This window comes from Pseudophryne corroboree, unplaced genomic scaffold, assembly GCF_028390025.1.
Source record: "Pseudophryne corroboree isolate aPseCor3 unplaced genomic scaffold, aPseCor3.hap2 scaffold_207, whole genome shotgun sequence".
NCBI lineage: Eukaryota > Metazoa > Chordata > Amphibia > Anura > Myobatrachidae > Pseudophryne > Pseudophryne corroboree.
In genome coordinates this window covers 53,298-80,673 of record NW_026968711.1, presented here as the reverse complement: position 1 = coordinate 80,673, position 27,376 = coordinate 53,298, and the positions used below count along the sequence as shown (strand labels likewise).

At 50.2% G+C, this 27,376-nt stretch overlaps 30 non-coding genes and 4 pseudogenes across 30 annotated transcripts; 28 read left to right on the top strand and 6 right to left on the bottom strand.

The window, feature by feature from the left end:
* The first annotated feature begins 3,631 nt into the window (after positions 1-3,631).
* On the top strand, positions 3,632-3,795 carry LOC135005610 (U1 spliceosomal RNA). Its single transcript, XR_010206143.1, has one exon. It is a non-coding gene; the product is annotated as a U1 spliceosomal RNA (small nuclear RNA).
* A 152-nt stretch (positions 3,796-3,947) lies between these two features.
* Positions 3,948-4,110, top strand: LOC135005864 (U1 spliceosomal RNA). Its single transcript, XR_010206383.1, has one exon. It is a non-coding gene; the product is annotated as a U1 spliceosomal RNA (small nuclear RNA).
* Positions 4,111-4,781: 671 nt separating this feature from the next.
* LOC135005744 (U1 spliceosomal RNA) lies at positions 4,782-4,945 on the top strand. The gene has a single exon (XR_010206270.1). It is a non-coding gene; the product is annotated as a U1 spliceosomal RNA (small nuclear RNA).
* A 152-nt stretch (positions 4,946-5,097) lies between these two features.
* LOC135005901 (U1 spliceosomal RNA) lies at positions 5,098-5,261 on the top strand. The gene has a single exon (XR_010206417.1). It is a non-coding gene; the product is annotated as a U1 spliceosomal RNA (small nuclear RNA).
* Positions 5,262-5,930: 669 nt separating this feature from the next.
* LOC135005742 (U1 spliceosomal RNA) lies at positions 5,931-6,094 on the top strand. The gene has a single exon (XR_010206268.1). It is a non-coding gene; the product is annotated as a U1 spliceosomal RNA (small nuclear RNA).
* Positions 6,095-6,246: 152 nt separating this feature from the next.
* LOC135005976 (U1 spliceosomal RNA) lies at positions 6,247-6,410 on the top strand. The gene has a single exon (XR_010206450.1). It is a non-coding gene; the product is annotated as a U1 spliceosomal RNA (small nuclear RNA).
* Positions 6,411-8,834: 2,424 nt separating this feature from the next.
* On the top strand, positions 8,835-8,998 carry LOC135005939 (U1 spliceosomal RNA). The gene has a single exon (XR_010206431.1). It is a non-coding gene; the product is annotated as a U1 spliceosomal RNA (small nuclear RNA).
* Positions 8,999-9,150: 152 nt separating this feature from the next.
* Positions 9,151-9,313, top strand: LOC135005759 (U1 spliceosomal RNA). The gene has a single exon (XR_010206285.1). It is a non-coding gene; the product is annotated as a U1 spliceosomal RNA (small nuclear RNA).
* Positions 9,314-9,987: 674 nt separating this feature from the next.
* On the top strand, positions 9,988-10,151 carry LOC135005719 (U1 spliceosomal RNA). The gene has a single exon (XR_010206246.1). It is a non-coding gene; the product is annotated as a U1 spliceosomal RNA (small nuclear RNA).
* A 152-nt stretch (positions 10,152-10,303) lies between these two features.
* LOC135005829 (U1 spliceosomal RNA) lies at positions 10,304-10,445 on the top strand (annotated as a pseudogene).
* Positions 10,446-11,140: 695 nt separating this feature from the next.
* On the top strand, positions 11,141-11,304 carry LOC135005603 (U1 spliceosomal RNA). The gene has a single exon (XR_010206136.1). It is a non-coding gene; the product is annotated as a U1 spliceosomal RNA (small nuclear RNA).
* Positions 11,305-11,456: 152 nt separating this feature from the next.
* On the top strand, positions 11,457-11,619 carry LOC135005790 (U1 spliceosomal RNA). The gene has a single exon (XR_010206314.1). It is a non-coding gene; the product is annotated as a U1 spliceosomal RNA (small nuclear RNA).
* A 674-nt stretch (positions 11,620-12,293) lies between these two features.
* LOC135005928 (U1 spliceosomal RNA) lies at positions 12,294-12,457 on the top strand. The gene has a single exon (XR_010206426.1). It is a non-coding gene; the product is annotated as a U1 spliceosomal RNA (small nuclear RNA).
* Positions 12,458-12,609: 152 nt separating this feature from the next.
* LOC135005914 (U1 spliceosomal RNA) lies at positions 12,610-12,745 on the top strand (annotated as a pseudogene).
* An 835-nt stretch (positions 12,746-13,580) lies between these two features.
* LOC135005960 (U1 spliceosomal RNA) lies at positions 13,581-13,744 on the top strand. The gene has a single exon (XR_010206442.1). It is a non-coding gene; the product is annotated as a U1 spliceosomal RNA (small nuclear RNA).
* A 670-nt stretch (positions 13,745-14,414) lies between these two features.
* LOC135005645 (U1 spliceosomal RNA) lies at positions 14,415-14,578 on the top strand. The gene has a single exon (XR_010206175.1). It is a non-coding gene; the product is annotated as a U1 spliceosomal RNA (small nuclear RNA).
* Positions 14,579-14,730: 152 nt separating this feature from the next.
* On the top strand, positions 14,731-14,894 carry LOC135005975 (U1 spliceosomal RNA). Its single transcript, XR_010206449.1, has one exon. It is a non-coding gene; the product is annotated as a U1 spliceosomal RNA (small nuclear RNA).
* A 2,424-nt stretch (positions 14,895-17,318) lies between these two features.
* LOC135005916 (U1 spliceosomal RNA) lies at positions 17,319-17,482 on the top strand. The gene has a single exon (XR_010206424.1). It is a non-coding gene; the product is annotated as a U1 spliceosomal RNA (small nuclear RNA).
* A 152-nt stretch (positions 17,483-17,634) lies between these two features.
* LOC135005788 (U1 spliceosomal RNA) lies at positions 17,635-17,797 on the top strand. Its single transcript, XR_010206312.1, has one exon. It is a non-coding gene; the product is annotated as a U1 spliceosomal RNA (small nuclear RNA).
* Positions 17,798-18,471: 674 nt separating this feature from the next.
* LOC135005904 (U1 spliceosomal RNA) lies at positions 18,472-18,635 on the top strand. The gene has a single exon (XR_010206420.1). It is a non-coding gene; the product is annotated as a U1 spliceosomal RNA (small nuclear RNA).
* Positions 18,636-18,787: 152 nt separating this feature from the next.
* Positions 18,788-18,950, top strand: LOC135005787 (U1 spliceosomal RNA). Its single transcript, XR_010206311.1, has one exon. It is a non-coding gene; the product is annotated as a U1 spliceosomal RNA (small nuclear RNA).
* Positions 18,951-19,624: 674 nt separating this feature from the next.
* On the top strand, positions 19,625-19,788 carry LOC135005893 (U1 spliceosomal RNA). Its single transcript, XR_010206411.1, has one exon. It is a non-coding gene; the product is annotated as a U1 spliceosomal RNA (small nuclear RNA).
* Positions 19,789-19,940: 152 nt separating this feature from the next.
* Positions 19,941-20,076, top strand: LOC135005913 (U1 spliceosomal RNA; annotated as a pseudogene).
* A 701-nt stretch (positions 20,077-20,777) lies between these two features.
* LOC135005600 (U1 spliceosomal RNA) lies at positions 20,778-20,941 on the top strand. Its single transcript, XR_010206134.1, has one exon. It is a non-coding gene; the product is annotated as a U1 spliceosomal RNA (small nuclear RNA).
* A 152-nt stretch (positions 20,942-21,093) lies between these two features.
* Positions 21,094-21,256, top strand: LOC135005945 (U1 spliceosomal RNA). The gene has a single exon (XR_010206437.1). It is a non-coding gene; the product is annotated as a U1 spliceosomal RNA (small nuclear RNA).
* Positions 21,257-21,930: 674 nt separating this feature from the next.
* LOC135005574 (U1 spliceosomal RNA) lies at positions 21,931-22,094 on the top strand. The gene has a single exon (XR_010206107.1). It is a non-coding gene; the product is annotated as a U1 spliceosomal RNA (small nuclear RNA).
* A 152-nt stretch (positions 22,095-22,246) lies between these two features.
* Positions 22,247-22,382, top strand: LOC135005933 (U1 spliceosomal RNA; annotated as a pseudogene).
* An 855-nt stretch (positions 22,383-23,237) lies between these two features.
* Positions 23,238-23,400, bottom strand: LOC135005750 (U1 spliceosomal RNA). The gene has a single exon (XR_010206276.1). It is a non-coding gene; the product is annotated as a U1 spliceosomal RNA (small nuclear RNA).
* Positions 23,401-23,868: 468 nt separating this feature from the next.
* On the top strand, positions 23,869-24,031 carry LOC135005834 (U1 spliceosomal RNA). Its single transcript, XR_010206355.1, has one exon. It is a non-coding gene; the product is annotated as a U1 spliceosomal RNA (small nuclear RNA).
* An 821-nt stretch (positions 24,032-24,852) lies between these two features.
* Positions 24,853-25,015, bottom strand: LOC135005798 (U1 spliceosomal RNA). Its single transcript, XR_010206322.1, has one exon. It is a non-coding gene; the product is annotated as a U1 spliceosomal RNA (small nuclear RNA).
* A 152-nt stretch (positions 25,016-25,167) lies between these two features.
* Positions 25,168-25,331, bottom strand: LOC135005638 (U1 spliceosomal RNA). Its single transcript, XR_010206168.1, has one exon. It is a non-coding gene; the product is annotated as a U1 spliceosomal RNA (small nuclear RNA).
* A 674-nt stretch (positions 25,332-26,005) lies between these two features.
* LOC135005758 (U1 spliceosomal RNA) lies at positions 26,006-26,168 on the bottom strand. The gene has a single exon (XR_010206284.1). It is a non-coding gene; the product is annotated as a U1 spliceosomal RNA (small nuclear RNA).
* A 142-nt stretch (positions 26,169-26,310) lies between these two features.
* LOC135005667 (U1 spliceosomal RNA) lies at positions 26,311-26,474 on the bottom strand. Its single transcript, XR_010206196.1, has one exon. It is a non-coding gene; the product is annotated as a U1 spliceosomal RNA (small nuclear RNA).
* A 674-nt stretch (positions 26,475-27,148) lies between these two features.
* LOC135005932 (U1 spliceosomal RNA) lies at positions 27,149-27,311 on the bottom strand. Its single transcript, XR_010206429.1, has one exon. It is a non-coding gene; the product is annotated as a U1 spliceosomal RNA (small nuclear RNA).
* Positions 27,312-27,376: the final 65 nt, after the last annotated feature.

Below are 27,376 nucleotides of genomic sequence, written 5' to 3'. Positions count from 1 at the left end.
CAGAAGGCTGCCTAATACTGAAGCACCCCCAAACAACAAACCAAATGCAACAACTAGTGCAAGCATTCCTGGGGGAAGGCCTGCAGCAGATGGATTTGCATATGGCGATGTCATCCAAGCAGTGGGTCAAAGTTGGCTTCAACCCTCGTCTGCATATGAAAAGAGAAAAGGGGTGTGCAGGGCATGGCGGCCTTTTGCGGCACTTGGATGACCCCTAGTTCGCATTAAACACCTCCACCCTCCGTCGGTGTGGGGCTCATGTTGGCTATGCCCCAGCCCCTGAAGGATTCAAGCTGATTTCTTGCAGCAGCTGGGCACTGTAACAGCTCCAGAGCTGCTCTGTAAGGCAAGTAAAAGGGTGTGGGCCCTGCAGCAATACCTGTAGTTCGCATTGTGCGAGACCCCTAGTTCGCATTAAACACCCCCACCCTCCTTCGGTGTGGGGCTCATGTTGGCCATGCCCCAGCCCCTGAAGCATTCACGCTGATTTCTTGCAGCAGCTGGGCACTGTAACAGCTCAAGAGCTGCTCTGTAAGGCAAGTAAAAGGGTGTGGGCCCTGCAGCACTACCTGTAGTTTGCATTGTGCATTGGAAGGCACAAAGTAAGCAGACGGGAGGAGAAGTCAGGATAGTGCACAAGGGTATAGACGGGAGGGGCTCAAGAAAAAAGAAGTGGAAACAGACAGCAAACTAGGCTTCCAATGCACAATGCAAACTACAGGTAGTGCTGCAGGGCCCACACCCTTTTACTTGCCTTACAGAGCAGCTCTGGAGCTGTTTAATCACTCAATTGGATTTTTCTGCCAGTATAATTTTTCTCTTACGTCCTAGAGGATGCTGGGGATTCCGTAAGGACCATGGGGGATAGACGGGCTCCGCAGGAGACATGGGCACTTTAAGAAAGACTTTAGATCTGGGTGTGCACTGGCTCCTCCCTCTATGCCCCTCCTCCAGACCTCAGTTTACTACTGTGCCCAGAGGAGACTGGGTGCTTTTCAGGGAGCTCTCCTGAGTTTCCTGACAGAAAGTATATTTGTTAGATTTTTTTATTTTCAGGGAGCCTGCTGGCAACAGACTCCCTGCATCGAGGGGCGGAGGGGAGAGATGCACACCTACTTCTGTGAGTTGATAGGCTCTGCTTCTTAGGCTACTGTACAGCATTAGCTCCAGAGGGATCGGTACGCAGGTCTCACCCTCGCCGTCCGTCCCAGAGCCGCGCCGCCGTCCCCCTCGCAGAGCCGGAAGATAGAAGCCGGGTGAGTATGAGAAGAAAAGAAGACTTCAGAGGCGGCGGAAGACTTCATGATCTTCACTGAGGTAACGCACAGCAGTAAAGCTGTGCTCCATTGCTCCAATACACCTCACACACGGCAGTCAGTGTAAGGGTGAAGGGCGCAGGGGGGACGCCCTGGGCAGCAATATAGACCTCTCTTTGGCAAAATAAATATATATGCAGCTAGGCACTGTATATATATATATATAAGAGCCCCCGCCATTTTTTTACTATATTTGAGCGGGACAGAAGCCCGTCGCTGAGGGGGTGGGGCTTCTCCCTCAGCACTCACCAGCGCCATTTTCTCCACAGCACCGCTGAGGGGAAGCTCCACGGACTCTCCCCTGCTTATACCACGGTAGAAAGAGGGTCTTAAAGAAGAGGGGGGCACATAATTAGGCGCATATATATATGGAAATACAGCGCTACTGGGTAAACATAAAATTATTGTGTTTTTTTCCTGGGTCATATAGCGCTGGGGTGTGTGCTGGCATACTCTCTCTCTCTGTCTCTCCAAAGGGCCTTGTTGGGGAACTGTCCTCAGATAAGAGGATTCCCTGAGTGTATGGTGTGTCGGTACACGTGTGTCGACATGTCTGAGGTAGAAGGCTCTCCTAGAGAGGAGCAGGAGCAAATTAATGTGGTGTCTCCATCGACAACGCCGACACCTGACTGGATGGATATGTGGAATGTTTTAAGTGCTAATGTAAACTTATTACACAAGAGATTAGACAAAGCTGAAGCTAGGGAACAGTCAGGGAGTCAACCCATGCCTGTCCCTATGTCGCAGGGACCTTCGGGGTCTCAAAAGCGCCCACTATCCCAAATAGTTGACACAGATACCGACACAGATTCTGACTCCAGTGTCGACTACGATGATGCAAATTTACAGCCAAAATTGGCTAAATGTATTCGATATATGATTATTGCAATAAAAGATGTTTTGCACATCACAGAGTCCCCTGTCCCTGACACGAGGGTACACATGTATAAGGGAAAGAAACCTGAGATAACCTTTCCCTCCTCACATGAGTTGAACGAATTATGTGAAAAAGCTTGGGAATCTCCAGACAAAAAGCTGCAGATTCCCAAAAGGATTCTTATGGCGTATCCTTTCCCGCCAATGGACAGGATACGGTGGGAATCCTCCCCTAGGGTGGATAAAGCATTGACACGCTTATCCAAAAAGGTAGCGCTGCCATCCCAGGATACGGCTACCATCAGGGACCCTGCTGACCGCAAGCAGGAGGTTACCCTAAAGTCCATTTACACACATTCTGGTACCTTACTCAGACCGGCAATTGCGTCGGCCGGGGTTGTAGCGCGGTGGCAGCATGGACAGATACCTTATCAGCAGAGATTGAGACCCTAGATAAGGATGCTATGTTATTGACCATAGGGCATATAAAAGATGCTGTCCTATATATGAGAGATGCTCAAAGTGACATTAGTCTACTGGGTTCTAGAATAAACGCTATGTCGATTTCTGCTAGACGAGTCCTATGGACCCGGCAATGGACAGGTGATGCCGACTCAAAAAGGCATATGGAGGTTTTACCTTACAGGGGTGAGGAATTGTTTGGGGAAGGTCTCTCGGACCTAGTCTCCACAGCTACAGCTGGTAAATCAAATTTTTTGCCTTATATTCCCTCACAGCCTAAGAAAGCACCACATTATCAAATACAGTCCTTTCGATCACAGAGAAACAAGAAAGTACGAGGTGCGTCCTTTCTTGCCAGAGGTAAGGGCAGAGGGAAGAAGCTGCACAACACAGCTAGTTCCCAGGAACAGAAGTCCTCCCCGGCCTCTACAAAATCCACCGCATGACGCTGGGGCTCCGCTAAAGGAGTCCGCCCAGTTGGGGGCACGTCTTCGAGTTTTCAGCCACATCTGGGTTCATTCGCAGGTGGATCCCTAGGCAATAGAAATTGTTTCTCAGGGTTACAAGCTGAAATTCGAAGAGGTGCCTCCTCGCCGGTTTTTCAAATCGGCCCTACCATCTTCTCCCCAGGAAAGGGAGATAGTGTTAAATGCAATTCACAAATTGTATCTTCAACATATGCAGATGAGGGTTCCAGCCAACTTTGGCCCACTGCTTGGATGACATCACCGTATGCAAATCCGTCTTCTGCAGACCATCTCCCAGGAATGCTTGTACTAGTTGTTGCATTTGGTTTGTTGTTTGGGCGTGCTTCAGTATTAGGCAGCCTTCTGCCCTCCCATGTTCATCTGAAAATATGTGTTCTCCCGGCAGTTGTTGTCCCCAGATGAGAGTTCCCTTGTGCTGCCTCAGTTGAATCTCCTTTACTTGACAGAGATGTGCCTGAGCAGCGGCCCTCCCCAGCCCTATCTCAAATCATACTTATTTTGCATAGGAGATACCATGGTCATAAAGATTGTTCTCCCAGGGTGAGGTTCATTCATTGCATTCTGGGTATGCTGACCCCTGTGATTTCCCCAAATGTGGGAAACTCAACTGCATTATTTGTGGTAGTGGGGGACTGTGTTTGTGTTTTCCTCTGGTCAGCTCTGGTAAAAGTCAGATTTCTTTGTCTCAGATCTTCCTCTAGCCTTGTTCTTCTTTCGAGAGTTCCATTGTGCTGCCTCAGTTTGACCTCCTTCACTTGACAGGGGGGTACCCGAGCAGCGACCCTCCCCAGCTCTAGCCCAACTCCTACATACCTGCCAGGTGAGATACTATGATCATGAAGGTGCTTCTCCCAGGGCAAGGCTCACCCATTGCACTCTGGGTGTGCTGCTCCTGCGATTTCCCCAAATGTGGGAAACTTGACTGCATAATTTGTGTTTCCCCTGGTCGGCTCTCGTATAATTCAGATCTCTTTGTCTCAGGTCTCTCTCCAGCCTAGTTTGCTGTCTGTTTCCACTTCTGTTTTCTTGAGCCGCTCCCTTCTATGCCCTTGCGCACTATCCTGACTTCTCCCGTCTGCTTACTTTGTGCCTTCCAACGCACAATGCGAACTACAGGTAGTGCTGCAGGGCCCACACCCTTTTACTTGCCGTACAGAGCAGCTCTGGAGCTGTTACAGTGCCCAGCTGCTGCAAGAAATCAGCTTGAATGCTTCAGGGGCTGGGGCATAGCCAACATGAGCCCCACACCGAAGGAGGGTGGAGGTATTTAATGCGAACTAGGGGTCATCCAAGCACCGCAAAAGGCCGCCATGCCCTGCATAACCCTTTTCTCTTTTCATATGCAGATGAGGGTTCCAGCCAACTTTGGCCCACTGCTTGGATGACATCACCGTATGCAAATCCGTCTTCTGCAGACCTTCTCCCAGGAATGCTTTTACTAGTTGTTACATTTGGTTTGTTGTTTGGGGGTGCTTCAGTATTAGGCAGCCTTCTGCCCTCCCATGTTCATCTGAAAATATGTGTTCTCCCTGCAGTTGTTGTCCCCAGATGAGAGTTCCCTTGTGCTGCCTCAGTTGAATCTCCTTTACTTGACAGAGATGTGCCTGAGCAGCGGCCCTCCCCAGCCCTATCCCAAATCATACTTATTTTGCATAGAAGTTTCCATGGTCATGAAGATTGTTCTCCCAGGGTGAGGTTCATTCATTGCATTCTGGGTATGCTGACCCCTGTGATTTCCCCAAATGTGGGAAACTCGACTGCATTAATTGTGGTAGTGGGGGACTGTGTTTGTGCTTTCCTCTGGTCAGCTCTGGTAAAAGACAGATTTCTTTGTCTCAGATCTTCCTCTAGCCTTGTTCTTTTTTCGAGAGTTTCCTTGTGCTGCCTCAGTTGGATCTCCTTCACTTGACAGGGGGGTGCCCGAGCAGCGACCCTCCCCATCTCTAGCCCAACTCCTACTTACCTGCCAGGTGAGATACTATGATCAGGAAGGTGCTTCTCCCAGGGCAAGGCTCACCCATTGCACTCTGGGTGTGCTGCTCCTACGATTTCCCCAAATGTGGGACACTTGACTGCATAATTTGTGTTTCCTCTAGTCGGCTACTCGTATAATTCAGATCTCTTTGTCTCAGGTCTCTCTCCAGCCTAGTTTGCTGTCTGTTTCCACTTCTCTTTTCTTGAGCCGCTGCCTTCTATGCCCTTGTGCACTCTCCTGACTTCTCCTGTCTGCTTACTTTGTGCCTTCCAACGCACAATGCAAACTACAGGTAGTGCTGCAGGGCCCACACCCTTTTACTTGCCTTTCAGAGCAGCTCTGGAGCTGTTACAGTGCCCAGCTGCTGCAAGAAATCAGCTTGAATGCTTCAGGGGCTGGGGCATAGCCAACATGAGCCCCACACCGACGGAGGGTGGAGGTGTTTAATGCGAACTAAGGGTCATCCAAGCGCCGCAAATGCCGCCATGCCCTGCATACCCCTTTTCTCTTTTCATATGCAGATGAGGGTTCCAGCCAACTTTGGCCCACTGCTTGGATGACATCACCGTATGCAAATCCGTCTTCTGCAGACCTTCCCCCAGGAATGCTTGTACTAGTTGTTGCATTTGGTTTGTTGTTTGGGGTGCTTCAGTATTAGGCAGCCTTCAGCTCTCCCATGTTCATCTGAAAATATGTGTTCTCCCTGCAGTTGTTGTCCCCAGATGAGAGTTCCCTTGTGCTGCCTCAGTTGAATCTCCTTTACTTGAAAGAGATGTGCCTGAGCAGCGGCCCTCCCCAGCCCTATCCCAAATCATACTTATTTTGCATAGGAGATACCATGGTCATGAAGATTGTTCTCCCAGGGTGAGGTTCATTCATTGCATTCTGGGTATGCTGACCCCTGTGATTTCCCCAAATGTGGGAAACTCGACTGCATTATTTGTGGTAGTGGGGGACTGTGTTTGTGCTTTCCTCTGGTCAGCTCTGGTAAAAGTCAGATTTCTTTGTCTCAGATCTTCCTCTAGCCTTGTTCTTTTTTTGAGAGTTTCCTTGTGCTGCCTCAGTTGGATCTCCTTCACTTGACAGGGGGGTGCCCGAGCAGCGACCCTCCCCAGCTCAAGCCCAACTCCTACTTACCTGCCAAGTGAGATACTATGATCAGGAAGGTGCTTCTACCAGGGCAAGGCTCACCCATTGCACTCTGGGTGTGCTGCTCCTACGATTTCCCCAAATGTGGGACACTTGACTGCATAATTTGTGTTTCCTCTGGTCGGCTACTCGTATAATTCAGATCTCTTTGTCTCAGGTCTCTCTCCAGCCTAGTTTGCTGTCTGTTTCCACTTCTCTTTTCTTGAGCCCCTGCCTTCTATGCCCTTGTGCACTCTCCTGACTTCTCCTGTCTGCTTACTTTGTGCCTTCCAACGCACAATGCAAACTACAGGTAGTGCTGCAGGGCCCACACCCTTTTACTTGCCTTACAGAGCAGCTCTGGAGCAGTTACAGTGCCCAGCTGCTGCAAGAAATCAGCTTGAATGCTTCAGGGGCTGGGGCATAGCCAACATGAGCAGCAAGATGCAGCACTGGACTATTAGTAATGTACTGTTGTATGCTGAGCACCAAAATGCAGCACAAGACAATGAGCAGTGATACTGAGCACTGATGAGGATACTACTGAGAACTGACACTGAGCAGGAGAGACACACTACTAGTATTACTGAGCAGCAATAAGTAACCACTGATACTGGGCACTGATATTGAGATTTCCACTGAGAGAACATAGCCACGTCCTCTCCGCTCTCTCTTCAATGCACGAGTAAAAATGGCGGCAACGCGCAGCTCTTTATATGGAATCCGAATCTCGCGAGAATCTGACAGCGGGATGATGACATTTTCCCTTGTTCAGGTTTTCATAGTCAGGCGGGAACAACCGAGCCTGCCACGGACCAGTGTAAACCACGTGGAGTTCGTCGGGAATTCGGTTCTTGGAGAACCGAACCCGCTCCTCTGTATATACTATATTACTATGTTACTGTAGTATACAGAACACCACAATGCAATGAGCAGTGATAGTGAGCACTGATGAGGATACTAGAACTGACACTGAGCAGCAAGATGCAGCACTGGACTATTAGTAATGTACTGTAGTATGCTGAGCACCACAATGCAGCACAAGACAATGAGCAGTGATACTGAGCACTGATGAGGATACTACTGAGAACTGACACTGAGCAGGAGAGACACACTACTAGTATTACTGAGCAGCAATAAGTAACCACTGATACTGAGCACTGATATTGAGATTTCCACTGAGAGAACATAGCCACGTCCTCTCCGCTCTCTCTTCAATGCACGAGTAAAAATGGCAGCAACGCGCAGCTCTTTATATGGAATCCGAATCTCGCAAGAATCCGACAGCGGGATGATGACATTTTCCCTTGTTCAGGTTTTCCGAGTCAGGCGGGAACAACCGAGCCTGCCTCGGACCAGTGTAAACCACGTGGAGTTCGTGGGGAATTCGGTTCTCGGAGAACCGAACCCGCTCCTCTCTACCTTATACCCATCAATTTTTTTATTTTCAATCTAAGCCCCTGCAGTTTTCTGTAAGCATCTGCTTCGCTATGATGATCAACAAGTCACAAGGGCAAACACTCAGGGCTTGAGGCGTAGATCTTAGGACCAGCTGCTACAAGCATGGCAGAGGTGTCACTATCACTGGTGACACCCAGAAAGGTAGCGAGGGAGATTGTAATGCAGTGCGCGCAGATAAACAGCGCAATGGTAAAAAGGAGGCATGGTTTCATAGGTAGGGGCGTGGCCTGGTGGCCTGAATCTACATTTTGTTGCTCCGGGTGTCCCGGGGGTTGGGGGCTGCACCCGGGGACTAGTGTGTGAGCTGTGCTGGCTCCTGCACAGTGACAGGGCATGGCCACCCAGCATGACGCCTCCCTTCTTGACCATGCTGTAATTGCAGTCGCACTGCAGTTCAGCGTGATCATAAAAAATGGTGTAGGCTCCTGCTGGTGCAGGCTGTAGAGAAAAGCTGCTGTGACCACGCCCCCTGTGTCTCCTCCGTTGCAGACCCCATTTTGAAGCCTTGCCCCCGGACTAAGAGAAAAGTATGCCCTTGCGCACTATCCTGACTTCTCCTCCCGTCTGCTTAATTTGTGCCTTCCAACGCACAATGCGAACAACAGGTGGTGCTGCAGGGCCCACACCCTTTTACTTGCCTTACAGAACAGCTCTGGAGCTGTTACAGTGCCCAGCTGCTGCAAGAAATCAGCTTGAATGCTTCAGGGGATGGGGCATGGCCAACATGAGCCCCACACCAAAGGAGGGTGGGGGTGTTTAATGCGAACTAGGGGTCATCCAAGCACTGCAAAAGGCCGCCATGCCCTGCATGCCCCTTTTCTCTTTTCATATGCAGATGAGGGTTCCAGTCAACTTTGGCCCACTGCTTGGATAACATCACCGTATGCAAATCCGTCTGCTGCAGACCTTCCCCAAGGAGTGCTTGTACTAGTTGTTGCATATGGTTTGATATTTGATGGTGCTTCAGTATTAGGCAGCCTTCCGCCCTCCCATGTTCATCTGAAAAGATGTGGTCTCCCTGCAGTTGTTGTCCCCAGATGAGAGTTCCCTTGTGCTGCCTCAGTTGAATCTCCTTTACTTGACAGAGATGTGCCTGAGCAGCGGCCCTCACCAGCCCTATCCCAAATCATACTTATTTTGCATAGGAGATACCATGGTCATGAAGATTGTTCTCCCAGGGTGAGGTTCATTCATTGCATTCTGGGTATGCTGACCCCTGTGATTTTCCCAAATGTGGGAAACTCGACTGCATTATTTGTGGTAGTGGGGGACTGTGTTTGTGCTTTCCTCTGGTCAGCTCTGGTAAAAGTCAGATTTCTTTGTCTCAGATCTTCCTCTAGCCTTGTTCTTCTATCGAGAGTTCCCTTGTGCTGCCTCAGTTGGATCTCTTTCACTTGACAGGGGGGTGCCCGAACAGCGACCCTCCCCAGCTCTAGCCCAACTCCTACTTACCTGCCAGGTGAGATACTATGATCATGAAGGTGCTTCTCCCAGGGCAAGGCTCACCCATTGCACTCTGGGTGTGCTGCCCCTGCGATTTCCCCAAATGTGGGAAACTTGACTGCATAATTTGTGTTTCCCCTGGTCGGCTCTCGTATAATTCAGATCTCTTTGTCTCAGGTCTCTCTCCAGCCTAGTTTGCTGTCTGTTTCCACTTCTCTTTTCTTCAACCGCTCCCTTCTATACCCTTGTGCACTATCCTGACTTCTCCTCCCGTCTGCTTACTTTGTGCCTTCCAATGCACAATGCAAACTACAGGTAGTGCTGCAGGGCCCACACCCTTTTACTTGCCTTACAGAGCAGCTCTGGAGCTGTTACAGTGCCCAGCTGCTGCAAGAAATCAGCTTGAATGCTTCAGGGGATGGGGCATGGCCAACATGAGCCCCACACCAAAGGAGGGTGGAGGTGTTTAATGCGAACTAGGGGTCATCCAAGCACCACAAAAGGCCGCCATGCCCTGCACGCCCCTTTTCTCTTTTCATATGCAGATGAGGGTTGAAGCCAACTTTGACCCACTGCTTGGATGACATCACCGTATGCAAATCCGTCTTCTGCAGAACTTCCCCCAGGAATGCTTGCACTAGTTGTTGCATTTGGTTTGTTGTTTGGGGGTGCTTCAGTATTAGGCAGCCTTCTGCCCTCCCATGTTCATCTGAAAATATGTGTTCTCCCTGCAGTTGTTGTCCCCAGATGAGAGTTCCCTTGTGCTGCCTCAGTTGAATCTCCTTTACTTGACAGAGATGTGCATGAGCAGCGGCCCTCCCCAGCCCTATTCCAAATCATACTTATTTTGCATAGGAGATACCATGGTCATGAAGATTGTTCTCCCAGGGTGAGGTTCATTCATTGCATTTTGGGTATGCTGACCCCTGTGATTTCCCCAAATGTGGGAAACTCGACTGCATTATTTGTGGTAGTGGGGGACTGTGTTTGTGCTTTCCTCTGGTCAGCTCTGGTAAAAGTCAGATTTCTTTGTCTCAGATTTTCCTCTAGCCTTGTTCTTCTTTCGAGAGTTCCATTGTGCTGCCTCAGTTGGATCTCCTTCACTTGACAGGGGGGTACCCGAGCAGCGACCCTCCCCAGCTCTAGCCCAACTCCTACTTACCTGCCAGGTGAGATACTATGATCATGAAGGTGCTTCTCCCAGGGCAAGGCTCACCCATTGCACTCTGGGTGTGCTGCCCCTGCGATTTCCCCAAATGTGGGAAACTTGACTGCATAATTTGTGTTTCCCCTGGTCGGCTCTCATATAATTCAGATCTATTTGTCTCAGGTCTCTCTCCAGCCTAGTTTGCTGTCTGTTTCCACTTCTCTTTTCTTCAGCCGCTCCCTTCTATACCCTTGTGCACTATCCTGACTTCTCCTCCCGTCTGCTTACTTTGTGCCTTCCAATGCACAATGCAAACTACAGGTAGTGCTGCAGGGCCCACACCCTTTTACTTGCCTTACAGAGCAGCTCTGGAGCTGTTACAGTGCCCAGCTGCTGCAAGAAATCAGCTTGAATGCTTCAGGGGATGGGGCATGGCCAACATGAGCCCCACACCAAAGGAGGGTGGAGGTGTTTAATGCGAACTAGGGGTCATCCAAGCACCGCAAAAGGCCGCCATGCCCTGCACGCCCCTTTTCTCTTTTCAAATGCAGATGAGGGTTGAAGCCAACTTTGACCCACTGCTTGGATGACATCACCGTATGCAAATCCGTCTTCTGCAGAACTTCCCCCAGGAATGCTTGCACTAGTTGTTGCATTTGGTTTGTTGTTTGGGGGTGCTTCAGTATTAGGCAGCCTTCTGCCCTCCCATGTTCATCTGAAAATATGTGTTCTCCCTGCAGTTGTTGTCCCCAGATGAGAGTTCCCTTGTGCTGCCTCAGTTGAATCTCCTTTACTTGACAGAGATGTGCATGAGCAGCGGCCCTCCCCAGCCCTATTCCAAATCATACTTATTTTGCATAGGAGATACCATGGTCATGAAGATTGTTCTCCCAGGGTGAGGTTCATTCATTGCATTTTGGGTATGCTGACCCCTGTGATTTCCCCAAATGTGGGAAACTTGACTGCATTATTTGTGGTAGTGGGGGACTGTGTTTGTGCTTTCCTCTGGTCAGCTCTGGTAAAAGTCAGATTTCTTTGTCTCAGATTTTCCTCTAGCCTTGTTCTTCTTTCGAGAGTTCCATTGTGCTGCCTCAGTTGGATCTCCTTCACTTGACAGGGGGGTACCCGAGCAGCGACCCTCCCCAGCTCTAGCCCAACTCCTACTTACCTGCCAGGTGAGATACTATGATCATGAAGGTGCTTCTCCCAGGGCAAGGCTCACCCATTGCACTCTGGGTGTGCTGCCCCTGCGATTTCCCCAAATGTGGGAAACTTGACTGCATAATTTGTGTTTCCCCTGGTCGGCTCTCGTATAATTCAGATCTATTTGTCTCAGGTCTCTCTCCAGCCTAGTTTGCTGTCTGTTTCCACTTCTCTTTTCTTCAGCCGCTCCCTTCTATACCCTTGTGCACTATCCTGACTTCTCCTCCCGTCTGCTTACTTTGTGCCTTCCAATGCACAATGCAAACTACAGGTAGTGCTGCAGGGCCCACACCCTTTTACTTGCCTTACAGAGCAGCTCTGGAGCTGTTACAGTGCCCAGCTGCTGCAAGAAATCAGCTTGAATGCTTCAGGGGATGGGGCATGGCCAACATGAGCCCCACACCAAAGGAGGGGGGAGGTGTTTAATGCGAACTAGGGGTCATCCAAGCACTGCAAAAGGCCGCCATGCCCTGCATGCCCCTTTTCTCTTTTCATATGCAGATGAGGGTTCCAGTCAACTTTGGCCCACTGCTTGGATAACATCACCGTATGCAAATCCGTCTGCTGCAGACCTTCCCCCAGGAGTGCTTGTACTAGTTGTTGCATATGGTTTGATATTTGATGGTGCTTCAGTATTAGGCAGCCTTCCGCCCTCCCATGTTCATCTGAAAAGATGTGGTCTCCCTGCAGTTGTTGTCCCCAGATGAGAGTTCACTTGTGCTGCCTCAGTTGAATCTCCTTTACTTGACAGAGATGTGCCTGAGCAGCTGCCCTCACCAGCCCTATCCCAAATCATACTTATTTTGCATAGGAGATACCATGGTCATGAAGATTGTTCTCCCAGGGTGAGGTTCATTCATTGCATTCTGGGTATGCTGACCCCTGTGATTTTCCCAAATGTGGGAAACTCGACTGCATTATTTGTGGTAGTGGGGGACTGTGTTTGTGCTTTCCTCTGGTCAGCTCTGGTAAAAGTCAGATTTCTTTGTCTCAGATCTTCCTCTAGCCTTGTTCTTCTTTCGAGAGTTCCCTGGTGCTGCCTCAGTTGGATCTCCTTCACTTCACAGGGGGGAACCCGAGCAGCGACCCTCCCCAGCTCTAGCCCAACTCCTACTTACCTGCCAGGTGAGATACTATGATCATGAAGGTGCTTCTCCCAGGGCAAGGCTCAACCATTGCACTCTGGGTGTGCTGCTCCTGCGATTTCCCCAAATGTGGGAAACTTGACTGCATAATTTGTGTTTCCCCTCGTCGGCTCTCGTATAATTCAGATCTCTTTGTCTCAGGTCTCTCTCCAGCCTAGTTTGCTGTCTGTTTCCACTTCTCTTTTCTTCAGCCGCTCCCTTCTATACCCTTGTGCACTATCCTGACTTCTCCTCCCGTCTGCTTACTTTGTGCCTTCCAATGCACAATGCAAACTACAGGTAGTGCTGCAGGGCCCACACCCTTTTACTTGCCTTACAGAGCAGCTCTGGAGCTGTTACAGTGCCCAGCTGCTGCAAGAAATCAGCTTGAATGCTTCAGGGGCTGGGGCATAGCCAACATGAGCCCCACACCGAAGGAGGGTGGAGGTGTTTAATGCAAACTAGGGGTCAGCCAAGCGCCGCAAAAGGCCACCATGCCCTGCACGCCCCTTTTCTCTTTTCATATGCAGACGAGGGTTGAAGCCAACTTTGACCCACTGCTTGGATGACATCACCATATGCAAATCCATCTGCGGCAGGCCTTCCCCCAGGAATGCTTGCACTAGTTGTTGCATTTGGTTTGTTGTTTGGGGGTGCTTCAGTATTAGGCAGCCTTCTGCCCTCCCATGTTCATCTTCAGGGGATGGGGCATGGCCAACATGAGCCCCACACCAAAGGAGGGTGGAGGTGTTTAATGCGAACTAGGGGTCATCCAAGCACCGCAAAAGGCCGCCATGCCCTGCACGCCCCTTTTCTCTTTTCATATGCAGATGAGGGTTGAAGCCAACTTTGACCCACTGCTTGGATGACATCACCGTATGCAAATCCGTCTTCTGCAGAACTTCACTTGACAGGGGGGTGCCCGAGCAGCGACCCTCCCCATCTCTAGCCCAACTCCTACTTACCTGCCAGGTGAGATACTATGATCAGGAACGTGCTTCTCCCAGGGCAAGGCTCACCCATTGCACTCTGGGTGTGCTGCTCCTACGATTTCCCCAAATGTGGGACACTTGACTGCATAATTTGTGTTTCCTCTAGTCGGCTACTCGTATAATTCAGATCTCTTTGTCTCAGGTCTCTCTCCAGCCTAGTTTGCTGTCTGTTTCCACTTCTCTTTTCTTGAGCCGCTGCCTTCTATGCCCTTGTGCACTCTCCTGACTTCTCCTGTCTGCTTACTTTGTGCCTTCCAATGCACAATGCAAACTACAGGTAGTGCTGCAGGGCCCACACCCTTTTACTTGCCTTTCAGAGCAGCTCTGGAGCTGTTACAGTGCCCAGCTGCTGCAAGAAATCAGCTTGAATGCTTCAGGGGCTGGGGCATAGCCAACATGAGCCCCACACCGACGGAGGGTGGAGGTGTTTAATGCGAACTAAGGGTCATCCAAGCGCCGCAAAAGGCCGCCATGCCCTGCATACCCCTTTTCTCTTTTCATATGCAGATGAGGGTTCCAGCCAACTTTGGCCCACTGCTTGGATGACATCACCGTATGCAAATCCGTCTTCTGCAGACCTTCCCCCAGGAATGCTTGTACTAGTTGTTGCATTTGGTTTGTTGTTTGGGGTGCTTCAGTATTAGGCAGCCTTCAGCTCTCCCATGTTCATCTGAAAATATGTGTTCTCCCTGCAGTTGTTGTCCCCAGATGAGAGTACCCTTGTGCTGCCTCAGTTGAATCTCCTTTACTTGAAAGAGATGTGCCTGAGCAGCGGCCCTCCCCAGCCCTATCCCAAATCATACTTATTTTGCATAGGAGATACCATGGTCATGAAGATTGTTCTCCCAAGGTGAGGTTCATTCATTGCATTCTGGGTATGCTGACCCCTGTGATTTCCCCAAATGTGGGAAACTCGACTGCATTATTTGTGGTAGTGGGGGACTGTGTTTGTGCTTTCCTCTGGTCAGCTCTGGTAAAAGTCAGATTTCTTTGTCTCAGATCTTCCTCTAGCCTTGTTCTTTTTTTGAGAGTTTCCTTGTGCTGCCTCAGTTGGATCTCCTTCACTTGACAGGGGGGTGCCCGAGCAGCGACCCTCCCCAGCTCAAGCCCAACTCCTACTTACCTGCCAAGTGAGATACTATGATCAGGAAGGTGCTTCTACCAGGGCAAGGCTCACCCATTGCACTCTGGGTGTGCTGCTCCTACGATTTCCCCAAATGTGGGACACTTGACTGCATAATTTGTGTTTCCTCTGGTCGGCTACTCGTATAATTCAGATCTCTTTGTCTCAGGTCTCTCTCCAGCCTAGTTTGCTGTCTGTTTCCACTTCTCTTTTCTTGAGCCCCTGCCTTCTATGCCCTTGTGCACTCTCCTGACTTCTCCTGTCTGCTTACTTTGTGCCTTCCAACGCACAATGCAAACTACAGGTAGTGCTGCAGGGCCAACACCCTTTTACTTGCCTTACAGAGCAGCTCTGGAGCTGTTACAGTGCCCAGCTGCTGCAAGAAATCAGCTTGAATGCTTCAGGGGCTGGGGCATAGCCAACATGAGCAGCAAGATGCAGCACTGGACTATTAGTAATGTACTGTTGTATGCTGAGCACCACAATGCAGCACAAGACAATGAGCAGTGATACTGAGCACTGATGAGGATACTACTGAGAACTGACACTGAGCAGGAGAGACACACTACTAGTATTACTGAGCAGCAATAAGTAACCACTGATACTGGGCACTGATATTGAGATTTCCACTGAGAGAACATAGCCACGTCCTCTCCGCTCTCTCTTCAATGCACGAGTAAAAATGGCGGCAACGCGCAGCTCTTTATATGGAATCCGAATCTCGCGAGAATCCGACAGCGGGATGATGACATTTTCCCTTGTTCAGGTTTTCCGAGTCAGGCGGGAACAACCGAGCCTGCCACGGACCAGTGTAAACCACGTGGAGTTCGTCGGGAATTCGGTTCTCGGAGAACCGAACCCGCTCCTCTATATATACTATATTACTATGTTACTGTAGTATACAGAACACCACAATGCAATGAGCAGTGATAGTGAGCACTGATGAGGATACTAGAACTGACACTGAGCAGCAAGATGCAGCACTGGACTATTAGTAATGTACTGTAGTATGCTGAGCACCACAATGCAGCACAAGACAATGAGCAGTGATACTGAGCACTGATGAGGATACTACTGAGAACTGACACTGAGCAGGAGAGACACACTACTAGTATTACTGAGCAGCAATAAGTAACCACTGATACTGAGCACTGATATTGAGATTTCCACTGAGAGAACATAGCCACGTCCTCTCCGCTCTCTCTTCAATGCACGAGTAAAAATGGCAGCAACGCGCAGCTCTTTATATGGAATCCGAATCTCGCAAGAATCCGACAGCGGGATGATGACATTTTCCCTTGTTCAGGTTTTCCGAGTCAGGCGGGAACAACCGAGCCTGCCTCGGACCAGTGTAAACCACGTGGAGTTCGTGGGGAATTCGGTTCTCGGAGAACCGAACCCGCTCCTCTCTACCTTATACCCATCAATTTTTTTATTTTCAATCTAAGCCCCTGCAGTTTTCTGTAAGCATCTGCTTCGCTATGATGATCAACAAGTCACAAGGGCAAACACTCAGGGCTTGAGGCGTAGATCTTAGGACCAGCTGCTACAAGCATGGCAGAGGTGTCACTATCACTGGTGACACCCAGAAAGGTGGCGAGGGAGATTGTAATGCAGTGCGCGCAGATAAACAGCGCAATGGTAAAAAGGAGGCATGGTTTCATAGGTAGGGGCGTGGCCTGGTGGCCTGAATCTACATTTTGTTGCTCCGGGTGTCCCGGGGGTTGGGGGCTGCACCCGGGGACTAGTGTGTGAGCTGTGCTGGCTCCTGCACAGTGACAGGGCATGGCCACCCAGCATGACGCCTCCCTTCTTGACCATGCTGTAATTGCAGTCGCACTGCAGTTCAGCGTGATCATAAAAAATGGTGTAGGCTCCTGCTGGTGCAGGCTGTAGAGAAAAGCTGCTGTGACCACGCCCCCTGTGTCTCCTCCGTTGCAGACCCCATTTTGAAGCCTTGCCCCCGGACTAAGAGAAAAGTATGCCCTTGCGCACTATCCTGACTTCTCCTCCCGTCTGCTTAATTTGTGCCTTCCAACGCACAATGCGAACAACAGGTGGTGCTGCAGGGCCCACACCCTTTTACTTGCCTTACAGAACAGCTCTGGAGCTGTTACAGTGCCCAGCTGCTGCAAGAAATCAGCTTGAATGCTTCAGGGGATGGGGCATGGCCAACATGAGCCCCACACCAAAGGAGGGTGGGGGTGTTTAATGCGAACTAGGGGTCATCCAAGCACTGCAAAAGGCCGCCATGCCCTGCATGCCCCTTTTCTCTTTTCATATGCAGATGAGGGTTCCAGTCAACTTTGGCCCACTGCTTGGATAACATCACCGTATGCAAATCCGTCTGCTGCAGACCTTCCCCAAGGAGTGCTTGTACTAGTTGTTGCATATGGTTTGATATTTGATGGTGCTTCAGTATTAGGCAGCCTTCCGCCCTCCCATGTTCATCTGAAAAGATGTGGTCTCCCTGCAGTTGTTGTCCCCAGATGAGAGTTCCCTTGTGCTGCCTCAGTTGAATCTCCTTTACTTGACAGAGATGTGCCTGAGCAGCGGCCCTCACCAGCCCTATCCCAAATCATACTTATTTTGCATAGGAGATACCATGGTCATGAAGATTGTTCTCCCAGGGTGAGGTTCATTCATTGCATTCTGGGTATGCTGACCCCTGTGATTTTCCCAAATGTGGGAAACTCGACTGCATTATTTGTGGTAGTGGGGGACTGTGTTTGTGCTTTCCTCTGGTCAGCTCTGGTAAAAGTCAGATTTCTTTGTCTCAGATCTTCCTCTAGCCTTGTTCTTCTTTCGAGAGTTCCCTTGTGCTGCCTCAGTTGGATCTCTTTCACTTGACAGGGGGGTGCCCGAACAGCGACCCTCCCCAGCTCTAGCCCAACTCCTACTTACCTGCCAGGTGAGATACTATGATCATGAAGGTGCTTCTCCCAGGGCAAGGCTCACCCATTGCACTCTGGGTGTGCTGCCCCTGCGATTTCCCCAAATGTGGGAAACTTGACTGCATAATTTGTGTTTCCCCTGGTCGGCTCTCGTATAATTCAGATCTATTTGTCTCAGGTCTCTCTCCAGCCTAGTTTGCTGTCTGTTTCCACTTCTCTTTTCTTCAACCGCTCCCTTCTATACCCTTGTGCACTATCCTGACTTCTCCTCCCGTCTGCTTACTTTGTGCCTTCCAATGCACAATGCAAACTACAGGTAGTGCTGCAGGGCCCACACCCTTTTACTTGCCTTACAGAGCAGCTCTGGAGCTGTTACAGTGCCCAGCTGCTGCAAGAAATCAGCTTGAATGCTTCAGGGGATGGGGCATGGCCAACATGAGCCCCACACCAAAGGAGGGGGGAGGTGTTTAATGCGAACTAGGGGTCATCCAAGCACTGCGAAAGGCCGCCATGCCCTGCATGCCCCTTTTCTCTTTTCATATGCAGATGAGGGTTCCAGTCAACTTTGGCCCACTGCTTGGATAACATCACCGTATGCAAATCCGTCTGCTGCAGACCTTCCCCAAGGAGTGCTTGTACTAGTTGTTGCATATGGTTTGATATTTGATGGTGCTTCAGTATTAGGCAGCCTTCCGCCCTCCCATGTTCATCTGAAAAGATGTGGTCTCCCTGCAGTTGTTGTCCCCAGATGAGAGTTCCCTTGTGCTGCCTCAGTTGAATCTCCTTTACTTGACAGAGATGTGCCTGAGCAGCGGCCCTCACCAGCCCTATCCCAAATCATACTTATTTTGCATAGGAGATACCATGGTCATGAAGATTGTTCTCCCAGGGTGAGGTTCATTCATTGCATTCTGGGTATGCTGACCCCTGTGATTTTCCCAAATGTGGGAAACTCGACTGCATTATTTGTGGTAGTGGGGGACTGTGTTTGTGCTTTCCTCTGGTCAGCTCTGGTAAAAGTCAGATTTCTTTGTCTCAGATCTTCCTCTAGCCTTGTTCTTCTTTCGAGAGTTCCCTTGTGCTGCCTCAGTTGGATCTCTTTCACTTGACAGGGGGGTGCCCGAACAGCGACCCTCCCCAGCTCTAGCCCAACTCCTACTTACCTGCCAGGTGAGATACTATGATCATGAAGGTGCTTCTCCCAGGGCAAGGCTCACCCATTGCACTCTGGGTGTGCTGCCCCTGCGATTTCCCCAAATGTGGGAAACTTGACTGCATAATTTGTGTTTCCCCTGGTCGGCTCTCGTATAATTCAGATCTATTTGTCTCAGGTCTCTCTCCAGCCTAGTTTGCTGTCTGTTTCCACTTCTCTTTTCTTCAACCGCTCCCTTCTATACCCTTGTGCACTATCCTGACTTCTCCTCCCGTCTGCTTACTTTGTGCCTTCCAATGCACAATGCAAACTACAGGTAGTGCTGCAGGGCCCACACCCTTTTACTTGCCTTACAGAGCAGCTCTGGAGCTGTTACAGTGCCCAGCTGCTGCAAGAAATCAGCTTGAATGCTTCAGGGGATGGGGCATGGCCAACATGAGCCCCACACCAAAGGAGGGGGGAGGTGTTTAATGCGAACTAGGGGTCATCCAAGCACTGCGAAAGGCCGCCATGCCCTGCATGCCCCTTTTCTCTTTTCATATGCAGATGAGGGTTCCAGTCAACTTTGGCCCACTGCTTGGATAACATCACCGTATGCAAATCCGTCTGCTGCAGACCTTCCCCCAGGAGTGCTTGTACTAGTTGTTGCATATGGTTTGATATTTGATGGTGCTTCAGTATTAGGCAGCCTTCCGCCCTCCCATGTTCATCTGAAAAGATGTGGTCTCCCTGCAGTTGTTGTCCCCAGATGAGAGTTCACTTGTGCTGCCTCAGTTGAATCTCCTTTACTTGACAGAGATGTGCCTGAGCAGCTGCCCTCACCAGCCCTATCCCAAATCATACTTATTTTGCATAGGAGATACCATGGTCATGAAGATTGTTCTCCCAGGGTGAGGTTCATTCATTGCATTCTGGGTATGCTGACCCCTGTGATTTTCCCAAATGTGGGAAACTCGACTGCATTATTTGTGGTAGTGGGGGACTGTGTTTGTGCTTTCCTCTGGTCAGCTCTGGTAAAAGTCAGATTTCTTTGTCTCAGATCTTCCTCTAGCCTTGTTCTTCTTTCGAGAGTTCCCTGGTGCTGCCTCAGTTGGATCTCCTTCACTTCACAGGGGGGAACCCGAGCAGCGACCCTCCCCAGCTCTAGCCCAACTCCTACTTACCTGCCAGGTGAGATACTATGATCATGAAGGTGCTTCTCCCAGGGCAAGGCTCAACCATTGCACTCTGGGTGTGCTGCTCCTGCGATTTCCCCAAATGTGGGAAACTTGACTGCATAATTTGTGTTTCCCCTCGTCGGCTCTCGTATAATTCAGATCTCTTTGTCTCAGGTCTCTCTCCAGCCTAGTTTGCTGTCTGTTTCCACTTCTCTTTTCTTCAGCCGCTCCCTTCTATACCCTTGTGCACTATCCTGACTTCTCCTCCCGTCTGCTTACTTTGTGCCTTCCAATGCACAATGCAAACTACAGGTAGTGCTGCAGGGCCCACACCCTTTTACTTGCCTTACAGAGCAGCTCTGGAGCTGTTACAGTGCCCAGCTGCTGCAAGAAATCAGCTTGAATGCTTCAGGGGATGGGGCATGGCCAACATGAGCCCCACACCAAAGGAGGGTGGAGGTGTTTAATGCGAACTAGGGGTCATCCAAGCACCGCAAAAGGCCGCCATGCCCTGCACGCCCCTTTTCTCTTTTCATATGCAGATGAGGGTTGAAGCCAACTTTGACCCACTGCTTGGATGACATCACCGTATGCAAATCCGTCTTCTGCAGAACTTCCCCCAGGAATGCTTGCACTAGTTGTTGCATTTGGTTTGTTGTTTGGGGGTGCTTCAGTATTAGGCAGCCTTCTGCCCTCCCATGTTCATCTGAAAATATGTGTTCTCCCTGCAGTTGTTGTCCCCAGATGAGAGTTCCCTTGTGCTGCCTCAGTTGAATCTCCTTTACTTGACAGAGATGTGCATGAGCAGCGGCCCTCCCCAGCCCTATTCCAAATCATACTTATTTTGCATAGGAGATACCATGGTCATGAAGATTGTTCTCCCAGGGTGAGGTTCATTCATTGCATTTTGGGTATGCTGACCCCTGTGATTTCCCCAAATGTGGGAAACTTGACTGCATTATTTGTGGTAGTGGGGGACTGTGTTTGTGCTTTCCTCTGGTCAGCTCTGGTAAAAGTCAGATTTCTTTGTCTCAGATTTTTCTCTAGCCTTGTTCTTCTTTCGAGAGTTCCCTTGTGCTGCCTCAGTTGGATCTCCTTCAGTTTACAGGGGGGTACCCGAGCAGCGATCCTCCCCAGCTCTAGCCCAACTCCTACTTACCTGCCAGGTGAGATACTATGATCATGAAGGTGCTTCTCCCAGGGCAAGGCTCACCCATTGCACTCTAGGTGTGCTGCTCCTGCGATTTCCCCAAATGTGGGAAACTTGACTGCATAATTTGTGTTTCCCCTGGTCGGCTCTCGTATAATTCAGATCTCTTTGTCTCAGGTCTCTCTCCAGCCTAGTTTGCTGTCTGTTTCCACTTCTCTTTTCTTGAGCCGCTCCCTTCTATGCCCTTGCGCACTATCCTGACTTCTCCTCCTGTCTGCTTACTTTGTGCCTTCCAACGCACAATGCGAACTACAGGTAGTGCTGCAGGGCCCACACCCTTTTACTTGCCTTACAGAGCAGCTCTGGAGCTGTTACAGTGCCCAGCTGCTGCAAGAAATCAGCTTGAATGCTTCAGGGGCTGGGGCATAGCCAACATGAGCCCCACACCAAAGGAGGGTGGAGGTGTTTAATGCAAACTAGGGGTCAGCCAAGTGCCGCAAAAGGCCACCATGCCCTGCACGCCCCTTTTCTCTTTTCATATGCAGACGAGGGTTGAAGCCAACTTTGACCCACTGCTTGGATGACATCACCATATGCAAATCCATCTGCGGCAGGCCTTCCCCCAGGAATGCTTGCACTAGTTGTTGCATTTGGTTTGTTGTTTGGGGGTGCTTCAGTATTAGGCAGCTTTCTGCCCTCCCATGTTCATCTGAAAATATATGTTCTCCCTGCAGTTGTTGTCCCCAGATGAGAGTTCCCTTGTGCTGCCTCAGTTGAATCTCCTTTACTTGACAGAGATGTGCATGAGCAGCGGCCCTCCCCAGCCCTATTCCAAATCATACTTATTTTGCATAGGAGATACCATGGTCATGAAGATTTTTCTCCCAGGGTGAGGTTCATTCATTGCATTTTGGGTATGCTGACCCCTGTGATTTCCCCAAATGTGGGAAACTCAACTGCATTATTTGTGGTAGTGGGGGACTGTGTTTGTGCTTTCCTCTGGTCAGCTCTAGTAAAAGTCAGATTTCTTTGTCTCACATTTTCCTCTAGCCTTGTTCTTCTTTCGAGAGTTCCCTTGTGCTGCCTTTGTTGGATCTCCTTCACTTTACAGGGGGGTACCCGAGCAGCGACCCTCCCCAGCTCTAGCCCAACTCCTACTTACCTGCCAGGTGAGATACTATGATCATTAAGGTGCTTCTCCCAGGGCAAGGCTCACCCATTGTACTCTGGGTGTGCTGCTCCTGCGATTTCCCCAAATGTGGGAAACTTGACTGCATAATTTGTGTTTCCCCTCGTCGGCTCTCGTATAATTCAGATCTCTTTGTCTCAGGTCTCTCTCCAGCCTAGTTTGCTGTCTGTTTCCACTTCTCTTTTCTTCAGCCGCTCCCTTCTATACCCTTGTGCACTATCCTGACTTCTCCACCCGTCTGCTTACTTTGTGCCTTCCAATGCACAATGCAAACTACAGGTAGTGCTGCAGGGCCCACACCCTTTTACTTGCCTTACAGAGCAGCTCTGGAGCTGTTACAGTGCCCAGCTGCTGCAAGAAATCAGCTTGAATGCTTCAGGGGCTGGGGCATAGCCAACATCAGCCCCACACCGAAGGAGGGTGGAGGTGTTTAATGCAAACTAGGGGTCAGTCAAGCGCCGCAAAAGGCCACCATGCCCTGCACGCCCCTTTTCTGTTTTCATATGCAGATGAGGGTTGAAGCCAACTTTGACCCACTGCTTGGATGACATCACCATATGCAAATCCATCTGCGGCAGGCCTTCCCCCAGGAATGCTTGCACTAGTTGTTGCATTTGGTTTGTTGTTTGGGGGTGCTTCAGTATTAGGCAGCCTTCTGCTGCACCCTGCTTTGGTGTGGGGCTCATGTTGGCCATGCCCCATCCCCTGAAGCTTTCAAGCAGATTTCTTGCAGCAGCTGGGCACTGTAACAGCTCAAGAGCTGCTCTGTAAGGCAAGTAAAAGGGTGTGGGCCCTGCAGCACTACCTGTAGTTTGCATTGTGCATTGGAAGGCACAAAGTAAGCAGACGGGAGGAGAAGTCAGGATAGTGCACAAGGGTATAGAAGGGAGCGGCTGAAGAAAAGAGAAGTGGAAACAGACAGCAAACTAGGCTGGAGAGAGATCTGAGACAAAGAGATCTGAATTATACGATAGCCGACCAGGGGAAACACAAATTATGCAGTCAAGTTTCCCACATTTGGGGAAATCGCAGGGGCAGCACACCCAGAGTGCAATGGGTGAGCCTTGCCCTGGGAGAAGCACCTTCATGATCATAGTATCTCACCTGGCAGGTAAGTATGAGTTGGGCTAGAGCTGGGGAGGGTCGCTGCTCGGGCACCCCCCTGTTAAGTGAAGGAGATCCAACTGAGGCAGCACAAGGGAACTCTCAAAAGAAGAACAAGGCTAGAGGAAGATCTGAAACAAAGAAATCTGACTTTTACCAGAGCTGACCAGAAGAAAACACAAACACAGTCCCCCACTACCACAAATAAAGCAGTCGAGGTGAGGTTCATTCATTGCATTTTGGGTATGCTGACCCCTGTGATTTCCCCAAATGTGGGAAACTCGTCTGCTTTATTTGTGGTAGTGGGGGACTGTGTTTGTGTTTTCTTCTGGTCAGCTCTGGTAAAAGTCAGATTTCTTTGTTTCAGATCTTCCTCTAGCCTTGTTCTTCTTTTGAGAGTTCCCTTGTGCTGCCTCAGTTGGATCTCCTTCACTTAACAGGGGGGTGCCCGAGCAGCGACCCTCCCCAGCTCTAGCCCAACTCCTACTTACCTGCCAGGTGAGATACTATGATCATGAAGGTGCTTCTCCCAGGGCAAGGCTCACCCATTGCACTCTGGGTGTGCAGCCCCTGCGATTTCCCCAAATGTGGGAAACTTGACTGCATAATTTGTGTTTCCCCTGGTCGGCTCTCGTATAATTCAGATCTCTTTGTCTCAGATCTCTCTCCAGCCTAGTTTGCTGTCTGTTTCCACTTCTCTTTTCTTCAGCCGCTCCCTTCTATACCCTTGTGCACTATCCTGACTTCTCCTCCCGTCTGCTTACTTTGTGCCTTCCAATGCACAATGCAAACTACAGGTAGTGCTGCAGGGCCCACACCCTTTTACTTGCCTTACAGAGCAGCTCTGGAGCTGTTACAGTGCCCAGCTGCTGCAAGAAATCTGCTTGAATGCTTCAGGGGATGGGACATGGCCAACATGAGCCCCACACCAAAGGAGGGTGGAGCAGAAGGCTGACTAATACTGAAGCACCCCCAAACAACAAACCAAATGCAACAACTAGTGCAAGCATTCCTGGGGGAAGGCCTGCCGCAGATGGATTTGCATATGGTGATGTCATCCAAGCAGTGGGTCAAAGTTGGCTTCAACCCTCGTCTGCATATGAAAACAGAAAAGGGGCGTGCAGGGCATGGTGGCCTTTTGCGGCGCTTGACCGACCCCTAGTTTGCATTAAACACCTCCACCCTCCTTCGGTGTGGGGCTCATGTTGGCTATGCCCCAGCCCCTGAAGCATTCAAGCTGATTTCTTGCAGCAGCTGGGCACTGTAACAGCTCCAGAGCTGCTCTGTAAGGCAAGTAAAAGGGTGTGGGCCCTGCAGCACTACCTGTAGTTTGCATTGTGCATTGGAAGGCACAAAGTAAGCAGACGGGAGGAGAAGTCAGGATAGTGCACAAGGGTATAGAAGGGAGCGGCTGAAGAAAAGAGAAGTGGAAACAGACAGCAAACTAGGCTGGAGAGAGACAAAGAGATCTGAATTATACGAGAGCCGACCAGGGGAAACACAAATTATGCAGTCAAGTTTCCCACATTTGGGGAAATCGCAGGAGCAGCACACCCAGAGTGCAATGGGTGAGCCTTGCCCTGGGAGAAGCACCTTCATGATCATAGTATCTCACCTGGCAGGTAAGTAGGAGTTGGGCTAGAGCTGGGGAGGGTCGCTGCTCGGGTACCCCCCTGTCAAGTGAAGGAGATCCAACTGAGGCAGCACAAGGGAACTCTCGAAAGAAGAACAAGGCAAGAGGAAAATCTGAGACAAAGAAATCTGACTTTTACCAGAGCTGACCAGAGGAAAGCACAAACACAGTCCCCCACTACCACAAATAATGCAGTTGAGTTTCCCACATTTGGGGAAATCACAGGGGTCAGCATACCCAAAATGCAATGAATGAACCTCACCCTGGGAGAACAATCTTCATGACCATGGTATCTCCTATGCAAAATAAGTATGATTTGGAATAGGGCTGGGGAGGGCCGCTGCTCTGGCACATCTCTGTCAAGTAAAGGAGATTCAACTGAGGCAGCACAAGGGAACTCTCATCTGGGGACAACAACTGCAGGGAGAACACATATTTTCAGATGAACATGGGAGGGCAGAAGGCTGCCTAATACTGAAGCACCCCCAAACAACAAACCAAATGCAACAACTAGTGCAAGCATTCCTGGGGGAAGTTCTGCAGAAGACGGATTTGCATACGGTGATGTCATACAAGCAGTGGGTCAAAGTTGGCTTCAACCCTCATCTGCATATGAAAAGAGAAAAGGGGCGTGCAGGGCATGGCGGCCTTTTGCGGTGCTTGGATGACCCCTAGTTCGCATTAAACACCTCCACCCTCCTTTGGTGTGGGGCTCATGTTGGCCATGCCCCATCCCCTGAAGCATTCAAGCAGATTTCTTGCAGCAGCTGGGCACTGTAACAGCTCCAGAGCTGCTCTGTAAGGCAAGTAAAAGGGTGTGGGCCCTGCAGCACTACCTGTAGTTTGCATTGTGCATTGGAAGGCACAAAGTAAGCAGACGGGAGGAGAAGTCAGGATAGTGCACAAGGGTATAGAAGGGAGCGGCTGAAGAAAAGAGAAGTGGAAACAGACAGCAAACTAGGCTGGAGAGAGACCTGAGACAAAGAGATCTGAATTATACGAGAGCCGACCAGGGGAAACACAAATTATGCAGTCAAGTTTCCCACATTTGGGGAAATCGCAGGGGCAGCACACCCAGAGTGCAATGGGTGAGCCTTGCCCTGGGAGAAGCACCTTCATGATCATAGTATCTCACCTGGCAGGTAAGTAGGAGTTGGGCTAGAGCTGGGGAGGGTCTCTGCTCGGGCACCCCCCTGTCAAGTGAAGGAGATCCAACTGAGGCAGCACAAGGGAACTCTCAAAAGAAGAACAAGGCTCTGAAACAAAGAAATCTGACTTTTACCAGAGCTGACCAGAGGAAAACACAAACACAGTCCCCCACTACCACAAATAAAGCAGTCGAGTTTCCCACATTTGGGGAAATCACAGGGGTCAGCATACCCAGAATGCAATGAATGAACCTCACCCTGGGAGAATAATCTTCATGACCATGGTATCTCCTATGCAAAATAAGTATGATTTGGGATAGAGCTGGGGAGGGCCGCTGCTCAGGCACATCTCTGTCAAGTTAAGGAGATTCAACTGAGGCAGCACAAGGGAACTCTCATCTAGGGACAACAACTGCAGGGAGAACACATATTTTCAGATGAACATGGGAGGGCAGACGGCTGCCTAATACTGAAGCACCCCCAAACAACAAACCAAATGCAACAACTAGTGCAAGCATTCCTGGGGGAAGGCCTGCCGCAGATGGATTTGCATATGGTGATGTCATCCAAGCAGTGGGTCAAAGTTGGCTTCAACCCTCGTCTGCATATGAAAACAGAAAAGGGGCGTGCAGGGCATGGTGGCCTTTTGCTGCGCTTGTCTGACCCCTAGTTTGCATTAAACACCTCCACCCTTCTTCGGTGTGGGGCTCATGTTGGCTATGCCCCAGCCCCTGAAGCATTCAAGCTGATTTCTTGCAGCAGCTTGGCACTGCAACAGCTCCAGAGCTGCTCTGTAAGGCAAGTAAAAGGGTGTGGGCCCTGCAGCACTACCTGTAGTTTGCATTGTGCATTGGAAGGCACAAAGTAAGCAGACGGGAGGAGAAGTCAGGATAGTGCACAAGGGTATAGAAGGGAGCGGCTGAAGAAAAGAGAAGTGGAAACAGACAGCAAACTAGGCTGGAGAGAGACCTGAGACAAAGAGATCTGAATTATACGAGAGCCGACCAGGGGAAACACAAATTATGCAGTCAAGTTTCCCACATTTGGGGAAATCGCAGAAGCAGCACACCCAGAGTACAATGGGTGAGCCTTGCCCTGGGAGAAGCACCTTCATGATCATAGTATCTCACCTGGCAGGTAAGTAGGAGTTGGGCTAGAGCTGGGGAGGGTCGCTGCTCGGGTACCCCCCTGTAAAGTGAAGGAGATCCAA